Source organism: Bos indicus, chromosome 16 (genome assembly GCF_029378745.1).
Source record: "Bos indicus isolate NIAB-ARS_2022 breed Sahiwal x Tharparkar chromosome 16, NIAB-ARS_B.indTharparkar_mat_pri_1.0, whole genome shotgun sequence".
Lineage (NCBI taxonomy): Eukaryota > Metazoa > Chordata > Mammalia > Artiodactyla > Bovidae > Bos > Bos indicus.
Window position 1 is genome coordinate 34,402,331 of NC_091775.1, and position 16,034 is coordinate 34,418,364.

The window sequence follows — 16,034 nt, forward strand, 5'->3', positions numbered from 1 at the left end:
CCTATATCTTAGGCACTAATAATAGGTTTTGAATGCATTTCTGAAAACATCTAGTTCAGGTTTTTCCTTTTGAGATGAGAAAAAATGAAACCTTTGAAAATTCAGTGATTTAAAAAAAAATTTATTTATTTTAATTGGAGGCTGATTACTTTACAATATTGTAGTGGTTTTTGCCAAACATTGACATGAATCAGCAACAGGTGCACATGTGTTCCCCATCCAGAATCCCCCTTCCACCTCCCTCCTCATCCCATCCCCAGGGTCATCCCAGTGCACCAGCCCTGAGCATCCTGTCTCATGCATCGAACCTGGACTGATGATCCGCTTCACATATGATAATGTACATGTTTCAATGCTACACTCTCAAATCATCCCACCCTCGCCTTCTCCCACAGAGTCCAAAAGACTGTTCTTTACGTCGGTGTCTCTTTTGCTGTCTTGCATATAGGCTCATTGTTACCATCTTTCTAAATTCCATATATATGCGCAGTATACTGTATTGGTGTTTTTCCTTCTGGCTTACTTCACTCTGTATAATAGGCTCCAGTTTCATCCACCTCATTAGAATGGATTCAAATGCATTCTTTTTAATGGCTGAGTAATAGTCCATTGTGTATATGTACCACAGCTTTCTTATCCATTCATCTGCCAGTGGACATCTAGGTTGCTTCCATATCTTGGCTATTGTAAATAGCGCTGCGATGAACATTAGGATACATGTGTCTCTTTCAATTCTGGTTTCCTCAGTGTGTATCCCCAACAGTGGGATTGCTGGGGCATATGGCAGTTCTATTTCCAGTTTTTTAAGGAATCTCCACACTGTTCTCCATAGTGGCTGTACTAGTTTGCATTCCCACCAACAATGTAAGAGGGTTCCCTTTTCTCCACACCCTCTCCAGCATTTATTGTTTGTAGACTTTTTGATAGCAGCCATTCTGACTGGCATGAGATGGTACCTCATTGTGGTTTTGATTTGCATTTCTCTGATAATGAGTGTTGTTGAGCATCTTTTCATGTGTTTGTTAGCCATCTGTATGCCTTCTTTGGAGAAATGTCTGTTTAGTTCTTTGGCCCATTTTTTGATTGGGTCGTTTATTTTTCTGGAATTGAGCTGCAGGAGCTGCTTGTATATTTTTAAGATTAATTCTATGTCAGTTGCTTCATTTGCTATTATTTTCTCCCATTCTGAAGGCTGTTTTTTCACTTTGCTTATAGTTTCCTTCATTGTGCAAAAGCTTTTAAGTTTAATTAGGTCCCATTTGTTTATTTTTGCTTTTATTTCCATTACTCTGGGAGGTGGGTCATAGAAGATCCTGTTGTGATTTATATCAGAGAGTGTTGCCTATGTTTTCCTCTAGGAGTTTTATGGTTTCTGGTCTTACGTTTAGATCTTTAATCCATTTTGAGTTTATTTTTGTGTATGGTGTTAGAAAGTGTTCTAGTTTCATTCTTTTATAAGTGGTTGACCAGTTTCCCCAGTACCATTTATTAAAGAAATTGTCTTTTCTCCATTGTATATTCTTGCCTCCTTTGTCAAAGATAAGGTGTCCATAGGTGCGTGGATTTATCTCTGGGCTTTCTAGAAAATTCAGTGATCTTTTTAAGGTTGCTTTACTAGGTAGTGGTAGTTAAGTGTGTGTCAGTTGCTCAGTTGTGTCTGACTCTTTGTGACTCCATGGACTGTAGCCGGCCAGGTTCTGTCCATGGGATTCTCTGGGCAAGAATACTGAAGTGGGTTGCCATTTCCTTTTCCAGGTAGTTAAGTATCAAGATTAAAATTCATATTTCTCTACTGTCACCTAAGTGTTATCTCCCGCTCTGTGCTCCCCCAGTTCAGTCCAGTCGCTCAGTTGTGTCCGACTCTGCAACGCCATGGACTGCAGCACACCAGGCTTCCCTGGCCATGGGTTGTTCCCCCAACCCCTCCTCCATTCCCCACCTCCATTCTGTGACATTTTCCCTATCTAGAGCTTTCAGATCTGATTTTGGGTCAGAATTCCAACTCTTAAATTGCTAGATATTCTTTGGCATGCATAATGTAAGTTCTCCAATGCCTATAAAATGTGGATAACAGTATTTGACCTTTATTCTTTTTTGGATGGATCAAATACGAACTATATTGGAAATTGCCTTCTAAATATAATACTATATAAATGTAAGTAAAATAATATTTTTTCCAAGAAAATTGTATCTCTGATCAGAAATATGGTTAGGTAAATTATTAACTCTGAGCATTCAAAACACCAAGATCATGGCACCTGGTCCCATCACTTCATGGCAAACAGAAGGGGAAAAAGTGGAAACAGTAACAGATTTTATTTTGGGAGCTCCAAAATCAAATCATTGCATACAGTGACTGAAGCCATGAAATTAAAAAACACTTTCTCCTTGGAAGGAAAGCTATGACAAACCTAGACAGCATATTCAAAAGCAGAGACATCACTCTGCCAACAAAGGTCCATATAGTCAAAGCTGTCTTTCCAGTAGTCATGTACAGATGTGAGAGCTGGGCCATAAAGAAGGCTGAGTGCCAAAGAATTGATACTTTCAAATTGTGGTGTTGGAGAAGACTCTGAGAGTCCTTGGACAGAAAGGAGATCAAACTAGTCAATCCTAAAAGAAATCAGCCGTCAGTATTCACTGGAAGGATGGTTGCTGAAGCTGAAGCTCCAATACTTTTGCCGTCTGATGCGATGAGCCGACTCATTGGAAAAAACCCTGATGTTGGGAACAATTGAAAGCAAAAGAAGGGGTAGCAGAGGATGAGATGGTTACATAGCATCACTGACTCAATGGACCTGAATCTGAACAAACTCTGGGAGATAGTGGAGGACAGGGAAGCCTGGCCTGCTGCAGTCCATGGAGTCGCAAAGAGTCAGACATGACTTAGCAACTGAACAACAGCAGCAAGTTACTAATTATAGATTGAAATTTATCTCTGCGTAGAAAACATTGCATTTTGACTGAAAAATAATATAGGATACATACAAGACTTGTTGCAAAGCTCTTTTCAAAGATACATTGAGCACAATGGCTTGTCTACCCAGGGTAGTAGTCATGATTCCTGACATGTTGACAGTTATTAGCTCAACTCAAAAGTGGATGCAATTGCTCAGTGGAGAACTTGAACATTGCCCATGTCTTGAGACTGATCATACTTTTGACCTAGTCCTTCCTTCTCACTGTGGTGGGAAGGGAAAAGTGCCAGCCTATGTCCCCAGGAGCACCTATTAGAATTCTGCCTTATTCTGTGATGCAGATACTGGCCCACTCTGACAATATCCCTTTCCTCTCTGAAACCTTTCTTCTGTCTCTTTTAGAAAAAGAAATTGGTCAGCATTTCTTAGGCCAATTTTAGAAGTGCAATGACCTGTTTACTCACTAACCTATTTTTCTTCTTCTGTTTGAAAGAAAGTAAGGATGTTATGGGACTTAAACCTACCAAAAACCATTTTTACCTCTGAATAATATTAGACTCTGAGATTTTAAATAAATGTGTAGAAAAATCAATTGATTCCTACTAATGCTTTCATTGTGTTTGTTCATGGGGATAAAGAAATAGCTTATGACTTGATTCTTAGTCTTACATGTGATAAAAAATAGTCTGTAGAAAGCAACTCTAACTCTATAATATATAAATACACAAGGATTATGGGAGATCAGAAAATTAATGCCGTAGAAGTTGAGAGAATAGGTAAAAGTAAGGTAGGAATACTAGAAAAGAATTTATGCATAAGGCAAGATTAACATGAGCCTAGAAGGACAGGTGATATTTAGGTTTTTTGAAGGAAGAAGACTTTCTCAGTGAGGTTAACAACATAAGCAAAAATGAAGTCTGGAATTAAAGAGTAGCTTGTTTGTAAATAGTGTAAATGATATGCTAGATGGATAGAAAGTTTTTGTTGAAGGAAAAAACTCCTAAGGTTGGATAAACTATAATCAGACTATGAAAGATCTTGAATACCAGTTTGATTTTTTTAATGGAAACCCATTGGAAACCATTGGAGGCTTTTGAGCATTAGGTATCCAAATCAGTATTTGAGTTAAAAAGAACCTATATAGTTATAGTCATCTTCTTCTTCCCACCGTAAGTCAGCCAGTCAGCCAGGCACTGTCGTGTTTTCCCTACTTATCAGTCTTACTGCTGTCTTCCTGGTTCAGTTGGATTATTATGATCATCTCTTAATGATTATCTCTTGCCTTCGTGTATTCTCTGGAGTATTTGGAAGCAATACAGAGGATCTTCAAAAAGAATCTTCCTTAGCAAGTGCCATTTTGCTCAGGAGAATCTTAAGTTTTCTCCATTTTCACAAGAGGAAGATGAATTCTTTTCTTACTTATGTTTATACGTGTATATGTAAATATTCCTTTTTTTCTTCTATTACTCCTCAATGTTCCATATGTTTTTTGGACACAAATTAGTAGATTTTATAAAGTTCAACTGGATGTAAAATTCCTAATCCTGTTTTTGTTTTGGGTGATTTTTAGACTGTTTTATGTACTTGATCATTGGAAGACTTGTTTTCTCTAATTGTGTTCAAATTTTTAGGAAAATAGAAAGTTATATCTGGTACTTGGATTATCCATCTCTCTATGAGGAATGCCTTGAAAGAAAGTGAAAATCACTCAGTCATGTCCAGCTCTTTGGGACCCCATGGACTGTATAATATATAGCCCATGGAATTCTCCAGACAAGAATACTGGAGTTGGTATCCGTTTCCTTCTCCAGGGGATCTTCCCAACCCAGGGATTGAACCTAGGCGGATTGCAGGTGGATGGATTCTTTACTGTCTGAGCCACCAGGGAAGCCCAAGAATGCTGGAGTGTGTAGCCTATCCCTTCTCCAGCAAATCTTCCTGACCCAGGAATTGAACCAGGGTCTCCTGCATTGCAGGCGGATTCTTTACCAGCTGAGCGACTAGGGAAACCTGGTATGCGTTATTTAAAAATTAAATGAATTACTGTAAATTTAATCGAAATTTCTTCCTATCCTTCATTTTTATGAATGATACTGTATTCATATATTTACAAACTTTAACCCATAAACCAAGTTTAGAATTGGGAATGTCGAGAACCTTTTTAAAAAATCACTGCTTGGGGCTGGTGCACTGGGACGACCCAGAGGGATGGTATGGGGAGGGAGAAAGGAGGAGGGTTCAGGTTGGGGAACACATGTATACCTGTGGCAGATTCATTTTGATATAAGGCAAAACCAATACAATATTGTAAAGTTAAAATAAAATTTAAAAAAATAAAAGGAAAAAATCACTTTAAAAGGAGATAGTTTTTTGAAAATTTTGAAGAATAGTGCCATATTTAGTCACATATTTCCTCCTCATTGAAATCACACTTCAATCTGATTTAAAAAATTTTTCCATAGAATTTCTACTTTTTCGTTCTTTTTTCTACATTGTACAACAAATGTGCACAAAAGAAAATGTATAATTCCATTTTAATTGATATGACTATGGCAGTTTAGAATGTCAAATCCATCTCCTACATATGAGAACTGTCTGTATCACTGAAATATTTCATCAGTTATATGTCCTTTATAAATGTAAATTTACATGTGTATCATTTGAGCTTCCTGTTAAATAATCTCATGATTTTACTACTTCCTTCATTATAATACTGCAGGTGAACTGCTCAGATTTTGCTTAGAGCATGTATTTTCCTGGTAGCAGCTCTCATGATTTCTCACTCCTGTTTTCTGATTTACTCTAGAGCTAATCTGGGGCTTCTCTGGTGGCTCAGAGAGTAAAGTGTCTGCCTGCAATGCGGAAGACCCAGGTTCGATCTCTGGGTCAGGAAGATCCCCTGGAGAAGGAAATGGCAACCCACTCCAGTATTCTTGCCTGGGGAGGGTCCCATGGATGGAGGAACCTGGTAGGGGTCACAAAGAGTCGGACACGACTGAGAAACTTCACTTTGAGAGCTAATCTATTTAGTTGTAGTCTTTACCTCTCAGTTTCATTCATCAGAATATAACTTAGCATGGGGTCTTATGCAGAATCGAGGGAAATGATAAACTTCCAGAGCATAATCACTGTGTATACTCATTTAAAAAATTTCCTCCAGTGTTTATTAAGATCTGATATATTAGAAGATCACAGGACTTGGAATCAGAAGACCTAAGTTTGAGTCTTGATTCTGCTGTTTTACTAGTTCTTTGACCTTGGGCAAATCACAAAACTCTCCTGATCTTCATTTTTCTCAGCTTTAAACATGAGGTTATCTCCTGTTCAGGATTAGGGTGGGGGTTAAATGAAATTATATATATGAAAACACTTTGTAAATTACAAATGCTAAAATACAAATAAAAGTAATAGCATAAGATAGAATATGCTCAGTAATATTTGCTTCAGTTCAGTTCAGTTCAGTCGCTCAGTTGTGTCTGACTTTTTGCGACTACATGAACCGCAGCATGCCAGGCCTCCCTGTCCATCACCAACTCCCGGAGTTTACCCAAACTCATGTCCATTGAGTCGGTGATGCCATCCAACCATCTCATCCTCTATCGTCCCCTTCTCCTCCTGCCCTTAATCCCTCCCAGCATCAGGGTCTTTTCAAATGAGTCAGCTCTTCGCATCAGGTGGCCAAAGTATTGGAGTTTCAGCTTCAACATCAGTCCTTCCAGTGAATACCCAGGACTGATCTCCTTTAGGATGGACTGGTTGGATCTCCTTGCAGTCCAAGGGACTCTCAAGAGTCTTCTCCAACACCACAGTTCAAAAGCATCAATTCTTCAGTGCTCAGCTTTCTTTATAGTCCCAACTCTCACATCCATACATGACCACTGGAAAAACCATAGCCTTGACTAGATGGACCTTTGTTGACAAAGTGATGTCTCTGCTTTTTAATATGCTGTCTAGGTTGGTCATAACTTTCCTTCCAAGGAGTAAGCGTCTTTTAATTTCATGGCTGCAGTCACCATCTGCAGTGATTTGCTTGAGTTAAATGCAGCCATTCCCCCCTTTCTGGTTAAATTGTATTGGAGTAAGGTGGGAACCACTCTATTGGGTTTTCTTTAAAGACATTGCAAGTTTTAAGTAGAACCTATGTACAGCTAGCATCACTGACTCAATGAACATGAATCTGAGCAAGCTCCAGGAGATAATGAAGGACAGGGAAGCCTGGCACGCTGCAGTCCATGGGGTCTGAAAGAGTTGAACATGACTTAGCAACTGAACATACATATCTACAACAGGATTGAAATTGAGAATGGCTCCTCTTGTTTGGTGTGGGGGAAAAAAAATCTCAATTGTATTTAATGCTCAAGACTTTGTAGAGACTGGTCCTTCTTATAACTAAATAACATGTGCTAGACCCCTCAACCACGCACATGGCTGCCTCCTGGAAAATGAAGAAGAACATCACTGCAGCGGAAAAGGCGGCACCACTGGACTGACCTCAGAGGACCTGGAAGCAGACCAAATTCTTTAATTAGAAGGTTTAGTCAGAAGTGTTTTTTTTTTTTTTTTTTTTTTAATGTAATAATACCCCCAAGTGTCTTTCTGACTGTTCTGAGAGGATCCTTTGGTTACTATGTACTGGGGGAAAATTTCACATTAATTTGGTTCTTCCATTAGATAATTACTTTTTTTGTAAGATGCAGTGGGAATTGTTTTTAATGGAAGATAGGCAAGGAGTGGTCAGCTTCAATAGCCTATATTAATGTGAGGACATAAAAGAGGTCCCGGCAGAATGAAGCTTCCTTCCTCCCTTCCTTCATCCTTTTCTTTTCCCCTTCCTCCTTTCTCTTCTTCCTCTTCTTCTCTGCCTTTCTCTCTTCCTCCTTCTCTCCTTGCTTCTCTCATTCAACTTCCTCTTAGGTCAGCAGTCGATTCTTGCTTATCCAGAGATACTTGTGTGAAAAATACTATGTGTGCAATAATTTTCCCTGAATTGTTCTTAAATACTATTTCCTCCGACTCCTCTCTTTACTTCCTTTTCTCATCATCTTAAGTAGCAGCCTCACACACTTGTTCTGTTTTGAGATTTCCTACTTTGTTTGCATAAGATTTAAAGTAACACAATTCGGATACATAGAAGTTATCACTTAATATTTAAACATATTTTAGGAAATCTAAGTTCAAATGAATATTTAGAAAGTTTTTATTGAGGGTTTATTGTGTTCTCAACATTGTACCAGGTACTGAGGGAAAAGGGAAGGAAATAAGGAAGGAAACCAACCTTTTTTTGAGCCTTACTATGTGCCAGGCCCTTTCACATATGTTATCTCATTTAATCTTCACAACAACATTCTGAGGTAAGTATTATGTTCTCCATTTTAAAGAGACTGAGAGATTATGTGACTTAACTGGCAAATGGCAGAGCCAGAATTTCAGCCCATGTCTAACAGAATGCTAACCTTGAAGTCTGCGTTCCTTTCATTAATCCACAGATACAGCCCTTGGATTTGAAGAATTTATAACCTGCTAGGAAAATATGCCACAAACCCTTGGAATTAGTATTTTTTGAAATTGGTGTTTTGATGGCTCAGTTCTGAAGTAGGTTTATAATTAATATATTCAGTAAGAGTTTTAGGAAAAGGAGGTATCATTGAGGAGTAGATCATCAAGAAAAGCTTCATTGGAAATTGAGATTGTTTGGAAAAAGAGTAAGATTTCAAAAGATGACATATATTCCAGGTAACAGATCACAATAATTTGAAAAAATTATTTCTGAGAAACTTTGGTTGAATCTCTTATTGTTAATTTAAATGGGTATGAAATCCTCAGAATATGGATGAAACCTCCAGATGGTATGTTATTTCTTTGTCCCTGTATAGACTGAAAGATATCAAAGGAGAAAGAAACGTAAGTGCTAGGAATAAATATGGCACCTTAAATATTTAGTAGACGGCCATAATCATACCAGATACTTTGTATGATTTCTCAGTGTCAAAGTTAGGCATTATGTCCCCTATTTGCTGACTTGGTTTTTACATGAAGTTTCTTTTGTCATATTGCTATTCATCTTCTCTCCTTGTAGAATATAAAATAATTTTACTGATGCAAATAAATAATTCTATTTTAAAATACTATCTTAAAGTCAATATTTTTTCTTTAGCCAAAAATATTTTGAACTGCAGGTTTTAGCTCAGAAAGGGGCACATCATCTGTTTACTGTTTTTTAACCTGACTTAATTTATGTAAGAGAGCCGAGGTGGTGTGACTGGGGAGTGAATAGTGGGTGTGGAGTAGGAGGACCACCACCTGCAGCCTGTGTATGATAAGCAGCTGTGATGGGGTTTTGCATAATTTTTAATATTAATTACTACTGGTCAGTATACTTCAGTTTTTCAACTACAGTTTTGCTAAGTGTGTAACACTCAGGTAGCTTTTGTGCTAAGGATCCTTGTACTGTTATTTTCTCTTATTACTGATCCTAGAATTTTCCTCTGTGATATCGTTCCATATCTGAAGAGTGACAGTAATCCTTTTTATACACTTTTCTGTGTATACTCATTTATGGCCTAATTAAATCTATAGATTGTTTTTGATTAAGTTAAATATAGGTAAAACCTACCTGATTTACATGTTTAATATATATTTTTTAACTTAGTTTCTTTTCTATAAAGTAGAGGCTTATTTGTAATTACTTTCTAAAATTTTAAATTAGGAAATACCCTGGCAGTCCAGTGGTTAGGACTGCTCTTTCACTGCTGAGGGCTCAAGTCAAATCCCTAGTCAGGGAACTAAGATTCCACCGGCCATACACTGCAGCCAAAAAAAAAAAAAAAAAAATACCCCAAAATTGTAAATTAAAAAATGATTATATGCCCATTGCTTACTCCTTTAATCCCATCTTACTTATAATTGGGCTTCCCAGGTGGCTCACTGGTAAAGAATCTACTTCCCTACTTATAATTAATGCATGTGAAATTAATAGAGACTTAAGGAAGTAAAAGGAAGAGAACTAACATTGTTTAATCTCCTATGTATAAGGTGCCTTATTTACAGCAACATGACAAGAAAAACATGAGATAAATATTACCTTTAAAAAAACAAACTAGTAAAGCTGGGGCCTTGAGAGATTAAGAAATTTTCCTAGACTCTCAAAGCAAGTACTTGGGAAAACTAACAATGATTTGGTCCGGACTGTCTAACATCTGGGGCTTCCACAGTGGCTCAGCGGTAAAGAATCCGCCTGCAACGTGGGTTCAATCCCTGGGTCAGAAAGGTCCCCCAGAGAAGGAAATGGCTAACCACTCCAGTATTGTTGCCTGGAAATTCCCATGGACAGAGGAGCCTGGCGGGTCACAGTCCATAGGCTTGCCAAGATTCGGAGACATCTGAAGCAACTGAACAAGCATGCATTTCTCACACCTGGCTTGAGTGTATTTAATCATAAGTGGAGTTCAGAGATAACTCTTCTTTGAGTAATGCTTATTCAGCACCACAGAAACTTTGTGGTATGTCAAGTATTATTAACAGTAGGTTAGTAGCAGACTCTTGTTTTTGAGAGGTGTAGTGTATGTAACCTTGATACTTATTTATGCTTTAGCAGAGGGACAAGCATGGAGGTGGTAGCCAGGTGGCTGACTATTTGATAGAAATTTATTATGTAATATTGAGCCAGTCACTTCACCATCCCTGGTGTTTTATTATCTGTGATATGAAGGAGTTGGCATGAAGAATCTCCAAAGTCTTCTAGAAGTCAATGATTTGCCTATGAGCCACATATAATAATTTCTTGGAACATTCAGTCTTTTGAGAATTAATGCAAATAATAATTTACCACTCACTGAGCATCTGTGTGCTGTGCATTTTGTATGTGTATTATTAGTCATACTGATATTTTTGTAGGATACATAATGTCTCCGTTTTATAGCTGGGGAAAATGGGTCCATAGAATGGCCCATGGTCATGCATTTGATGAACTTTGGGACTTAAAGCAAAACCCACAGCTTTCAGGTGTCAAGGCCAATGCTTTTTACACATCACTGCTTAACTAAAATGTCTCTGGCTGCTGTAGGTCTTGAGGTAAAACGTTTTCTAGCATAGGAAGCATAGTCAGAAGGTGTGGGCTTTCCTTACCTCTAGATTATATGTCAGTGTCATGGATCAAGTCTTGTCATTCTCAACTAGTATGTGGAAATATGTTTCAGAGCTTTTGGATGTTCCCATTTAGGGAAACTAAAGCTAAATGCAGAAAATTTACACTAATAAGTGAAGATTTCAGCCTTCCTCTTCTATCAAAGAAGGCATAAGAGTTTGAGAGACAGAATCATCTGGATATTAGTATGAATTATATGATCATTGCATTTTTAACAAGTTAGGCTTGAGGGACACTTTTTTTTTATCTTGCTGGAGCTGTATACTGAATCACTGCCTTTCTGTTTTTCCCCTATATCTTTGTTATTTTAAACCTTTGTTATATTTTGAGTAAAGTTAAATGAGGCTCAAGGCCACAGTGAGGGGAAGGACCTTTAAGCCTTGGAATTTAGGAAGGATAGAGAAGCATTCTTTCGGGTTGGGAAATAATACATAATCAAGCAGATGCTAATGAAAAAATGAAATGCAGAGAATGAAAAAAGAGGCAAGGGTGCCTGTTTGAAAGTTTTATGGAGGAGAGTACATTGCCCCTTTATTACAATAATGTTTCTGCACTATAATAAGGTCTTTCATTGCAAGTTCAGCTTTTTTCATTCATTTGTTTTGTGCTCTGCTTCCTGTTACTAATTGTCAGCACAATGGTCTTCCAGCTATGAAGTCTCAGTGTCCTTTTGGACCAATTTGTCATTGTCTTTCTCTCTCACCCCAACCCGTGCACTATTACTATGGTTGCATTTTTAGACATTTTTTATGTTTTAAAATGGCAATGCTTTTGAAACATGCCAGAATAGTTCATGCTAATTGAATCATCCATCCAGCAACAGTTATTGCTTCCAAAAGCACACTGATAAAGTTTCTTTCTCTAGATGATATTCTTAGAAAGTAATTAAAATATATAATACTTTCTTCATAGCATTATTTCATATGAATTGTTTCCTTTGAGCTTTACAGTTGTGCTATGGAAATAGGATATTTTTTAAAAATATTTTTGTTAAACTATATTATTTATAGTTCTGCTGTTACCTCCTAGATTCTTTGGGATTTCTGTGCCTTTAGGAACTTATATTTCTGTTGTTTTCCTTCTAATGGCTCTGTACTCTAATAGATAGATTATCTTATCATTAAGGAATCAACAAGATTGACTTAGATTGACAGACCTGAACAAGTTCCCACTCCAGCAACTCTAGTTACATGTTAATTCGTGTTTGTTTTAACATTTGGGCCAGTAAGTATTTCAAATGTGCTCTCAGCTTTGTATCAGCAATCTAGTATTGACAGAAAGACATTTTTTCCAATGACAGTTTGGTCAGTTTTCTCTGGGGGAAAACTATGTCAGTATTCTGTATGTCACCTGTTTCTGTCACTTTAGTATTGCAGAAAACTTGAAAATAAAATATAAATAAATCTGGTTATAAATAAAAAACAAAACATTTCTTCCTCTCTTGTAAGAGGCTTACATTCCTAAAGCAGTACGTGACATACAAGAAGGTCCAAGAATTTAGAGCTAGAAAATCTGGATTTAGAGACTCGGCTTTACAACCTTAATGACTTGATGATTTTGAACAAGTAACTTAAAAATCAGACAATCTTCATTTTCGTATTTGTGAAATGGAAATGATAAAAATACTTTATCAGGAGAATTAAGTGAGAAATCATACATGTAATATCTTAATCTTGTGGTTAAGCTCTAATAACATGCTAAAATAAAGACTTAGTAGTCAATTATAGAAAAAGAATGAATTTTAGAGAAATATATAATGGAAAACAGTTTTCCTATTGACTTAAATTGGCAAAGATGAAATTTTTTTCAATTCTGCCAGAGATGAATGAGCTGATTCTTCCAACATATGCTGTTCCTTTGGCTTACCAGTTAAACTAGATTATAAATTAAGTATTTTTATACTGCTGCAAGACTTCCCTGGTGGCTGACGGTAAAGCATCTGCCTACAATGCGGGAGACCCAGGTTTGATCCCTGAGTCGGGAAGATCCCCTGGAGAAGGAAATGGCAACTCACTCCAGTATTCTTGCCTGGAGAATTCCATGGATGGAGGAGCCTGGCAGGCTACAGTCCATGGGGTCACGAAGAGTTGGACATGACTGAGTGACTCTACTATACTGCTGCAAATACCCAGATACTTGTTTGTGGTTGTAGTTGAAGCTTTTTAAATAAAAATTTGAGTAAGACTAATCAGGTTGATAGTGTGTAGCACAACTCAGACAGGAGAGAAGACTAGAGAAAGGGAGACCATCTGGGAAACCATATTAGGGGTCCAGATTTTGGTAAATTCTCTGGTTGGATATAGCAGTGAAAAGAAGGGACGGTTCAAAAGACATTACAAAAGAACTGTTACAATGAGTGTTGTAGGCTTAGCCATGGGTTGAAAGACAATCAGAGATGACTCAGGATGTGTTTCTTGGATGATTAGGAAGATTATATAGTTTTAAAATGAATAGAAACAGTGTGTTGATGAGCTGATTTTGTTTGGTAGATTAGGAAAAAATACCCATTTAGATACGTTGAGAATGAAGAAATAATAGGTCCTCAAAGGAGCTGCCGGTTTTGCTGTAAAGAAATGGAGCTTGAGGGAGAGGCTGACACTAGAGGTGCAGGTTTGTCGTCGAATGTCACGTCTTAATTTTGGCAGAATCATGCGAGAGACTCCCCAGAGTGACATCCAAAGTCCTCGCCAGGTCACTGAACGTCTTAGATCTCCTCTCCTAACATACTTATTTAGTCACACTGCACTTGCAGTTTCTGACGTGTCTGAACTCTCTCCAGCTGTGGGTCTTTGTTCTTACTGTTCGTTCAGCCCAGATCACTCTTCCCACAGATATCTGCATTGGTTGTCCATTTCACTAAGAGATACCCTTTCTAACTAGTCTTTCTAAAATAGTACTACTTTCCTTCATTTTCTAACTTGTTGCCCTATGTAATTTTTCTTCACAGTACTAATTAGCACCTGTTATGCTGTGAACTAATTGTTTTTCATGTTTATTGTTTGATCATGTATCTTCTCAGTAAAACATAAGCTTTTTGAAAAATAGGGACTTGCTCACTGAACAAGTGAACAAGATAGAGCAAAATAGTTTTGTTCACTGCTCTATCTTCAGTGCCTGGGTTTTGTCAGGCATACTGTAAGGACACAATAAATATTTGTTTAATGAATGTCTAAATTTATTAAGGATAAAATTATCATAAAAAAAAAGTGTAGCACAAAGGTCTCAACATAAGGGAGCAGCTCAGTTTTAAGGAAGAGGCCCTATGAAAGATTAATGAATGGTCAGAGTTGCAGGTAAAATCAGGCTAGTCTGTGTCACAGGACCCTGGGGGAGTGCCTCATGGGTAGGGAGGCAAGTGCATCAGATGCAGCAAAGAAATGAAAATGAGAAAAACAAAAATATATCTGATGAGATTTCAGGAGACCGGTAGGAACCACAGCTTAGGTAAATGGTTAAGGAATATGTAACAAAGGCCATTTTTGTAAATAATGGTTTTTAAAGGGAGGGAAAGGAGCATTTAGTACTTGTGCATCTTGCTATGTATGTATATTTATTATTTGTTCACCCTGGTATGCATTGATAAGCAACTATGAAAATGAGTAGAAATGGTCACATTGATACATGGAAGCTTGAGGTATTTAAGTTGTAAATTAGAGTTAATACAATGTAAATTGATTTTTCTAATAGTGATACCTTTCCCTGGTGGCTCAGATGGTAAAGAATCTGCCTGCAGTGTGGGAGACCTGGGTTCACTTCCTGGGTTGGGAAGATCCCCTGGAGAAGGAAATGGCTACTCACTCTAGTATTCTGGCCTGGAGAATTCTGTGAAAAGAGTAACCTGGTGGGCTACAGTCCATGGGCTCGCAGAGAGTTGAACATGACTAAGCGATTTTCACTTCACTTAAACTTCAGTGCTCAAATGAAATATTTTGAAGTTTAATTTATGTTCAGTGAGTTTCATTTACTGGAATGGTCTTTGTTTTAGATATTAAAATGCACATTTTATTAAAAAACATAATTTCCTTGGACATTTTGGTACATACTTTGTGAAAAGAATCTAATATTATTTTTGAAGGAGTTTCTATTTTTGACTTTTTATTGTAAACATTTTCAGAGATACAGATAAGTAGAGAAAATAGCTTATTGAACTCTCATGACTATTGTATGCCTAACAAACAACAGAACCGAAAAAAAAACCTAGCTTGCCTAATGGTATATTAGATGTTTGCATGACTATTACAACTCTTTTAGGAAAAGCCTCTTGTTATTTTTGTTATCAAATCATTGTCTCACAATGACCACAATGTGTTTTTACCTGAAATTTCAAGTGTGCACAGGGTGTGCAGAGAACAGTTGTTCTAGAAGACTCCTGAAGTGTTTGTTTGTTTATTTGTTTAATTAGAAGCAGGATGTGGTGGACCAACAAAATTGGAATATGTTGATGGGGAAAATGTTGGCTCTAAAATGTATTATTGGTAAATGGTGATGTCTGTGGTGACCATATTCATTAAAGAACAACGAATTAGGAGAGGTTCCCCGTAACATGTTGTGATTTCAAGTACAATTTAAATCCACAAGTAGCATTCCATGTTACAGCCAGTGTTCCATGTTACTGAGCAGTGAGGTTTATGATAATGAAAACGTCAGGATTTGATATACGTATCATAAAGTGAAAACCTCTTACAGAGTGGAATATAATGTTAGTAACCTAGTCTTATTCCTGTCTTTTATAGAATTTTGTATGTTATAAAATAAAATGTAAGAACAACTTTTTTTTTTTTTTTTTCCTCTTCTGTTTCCTTATGTGGAGAACGGTTGATTGATTCTGGGTGATAGGTAAATGATTCAGACCCAAACAGCTAGAACCATGCAGTTGGACCAGTACAAGTTTGGGAATCACTTTTTTATCATAAGTAGTTGAAAAATTTTATTAGAGCTAGCTTTATTGGTATTGCAGTATGTAACATCCAGCA

At 37.2% G+C, this 16,034-nt stretch overlaps 1 protein-coding gene across 6 annotated transcripts in view; it reads left to right on the top strand.

The window, feature by feature from the left end:
- Window positions 1-16,034, top strand: part of AKT3 (AKT serine/threonine kinase 3) — a 281,775-nt gene that overhangs the window by 143,506 nt on the left and 122,235 nt on the right. The window contains exon 2 of one of the 6 annotated variants that reach the window (XM_019976103.2): window positions 8,153-8,269. The exons of the other annotated variants lie outside the window; for them this stretch is intronic. The gene's annotated coding sequence lies outside the window, so the exon portion shown is untranslated. The remainder of the gene's footprint in view (window positions 1-8,152; window positions 8,270-16,034) is intronic. 6 annotated transcript variants of the gene reach the window in all.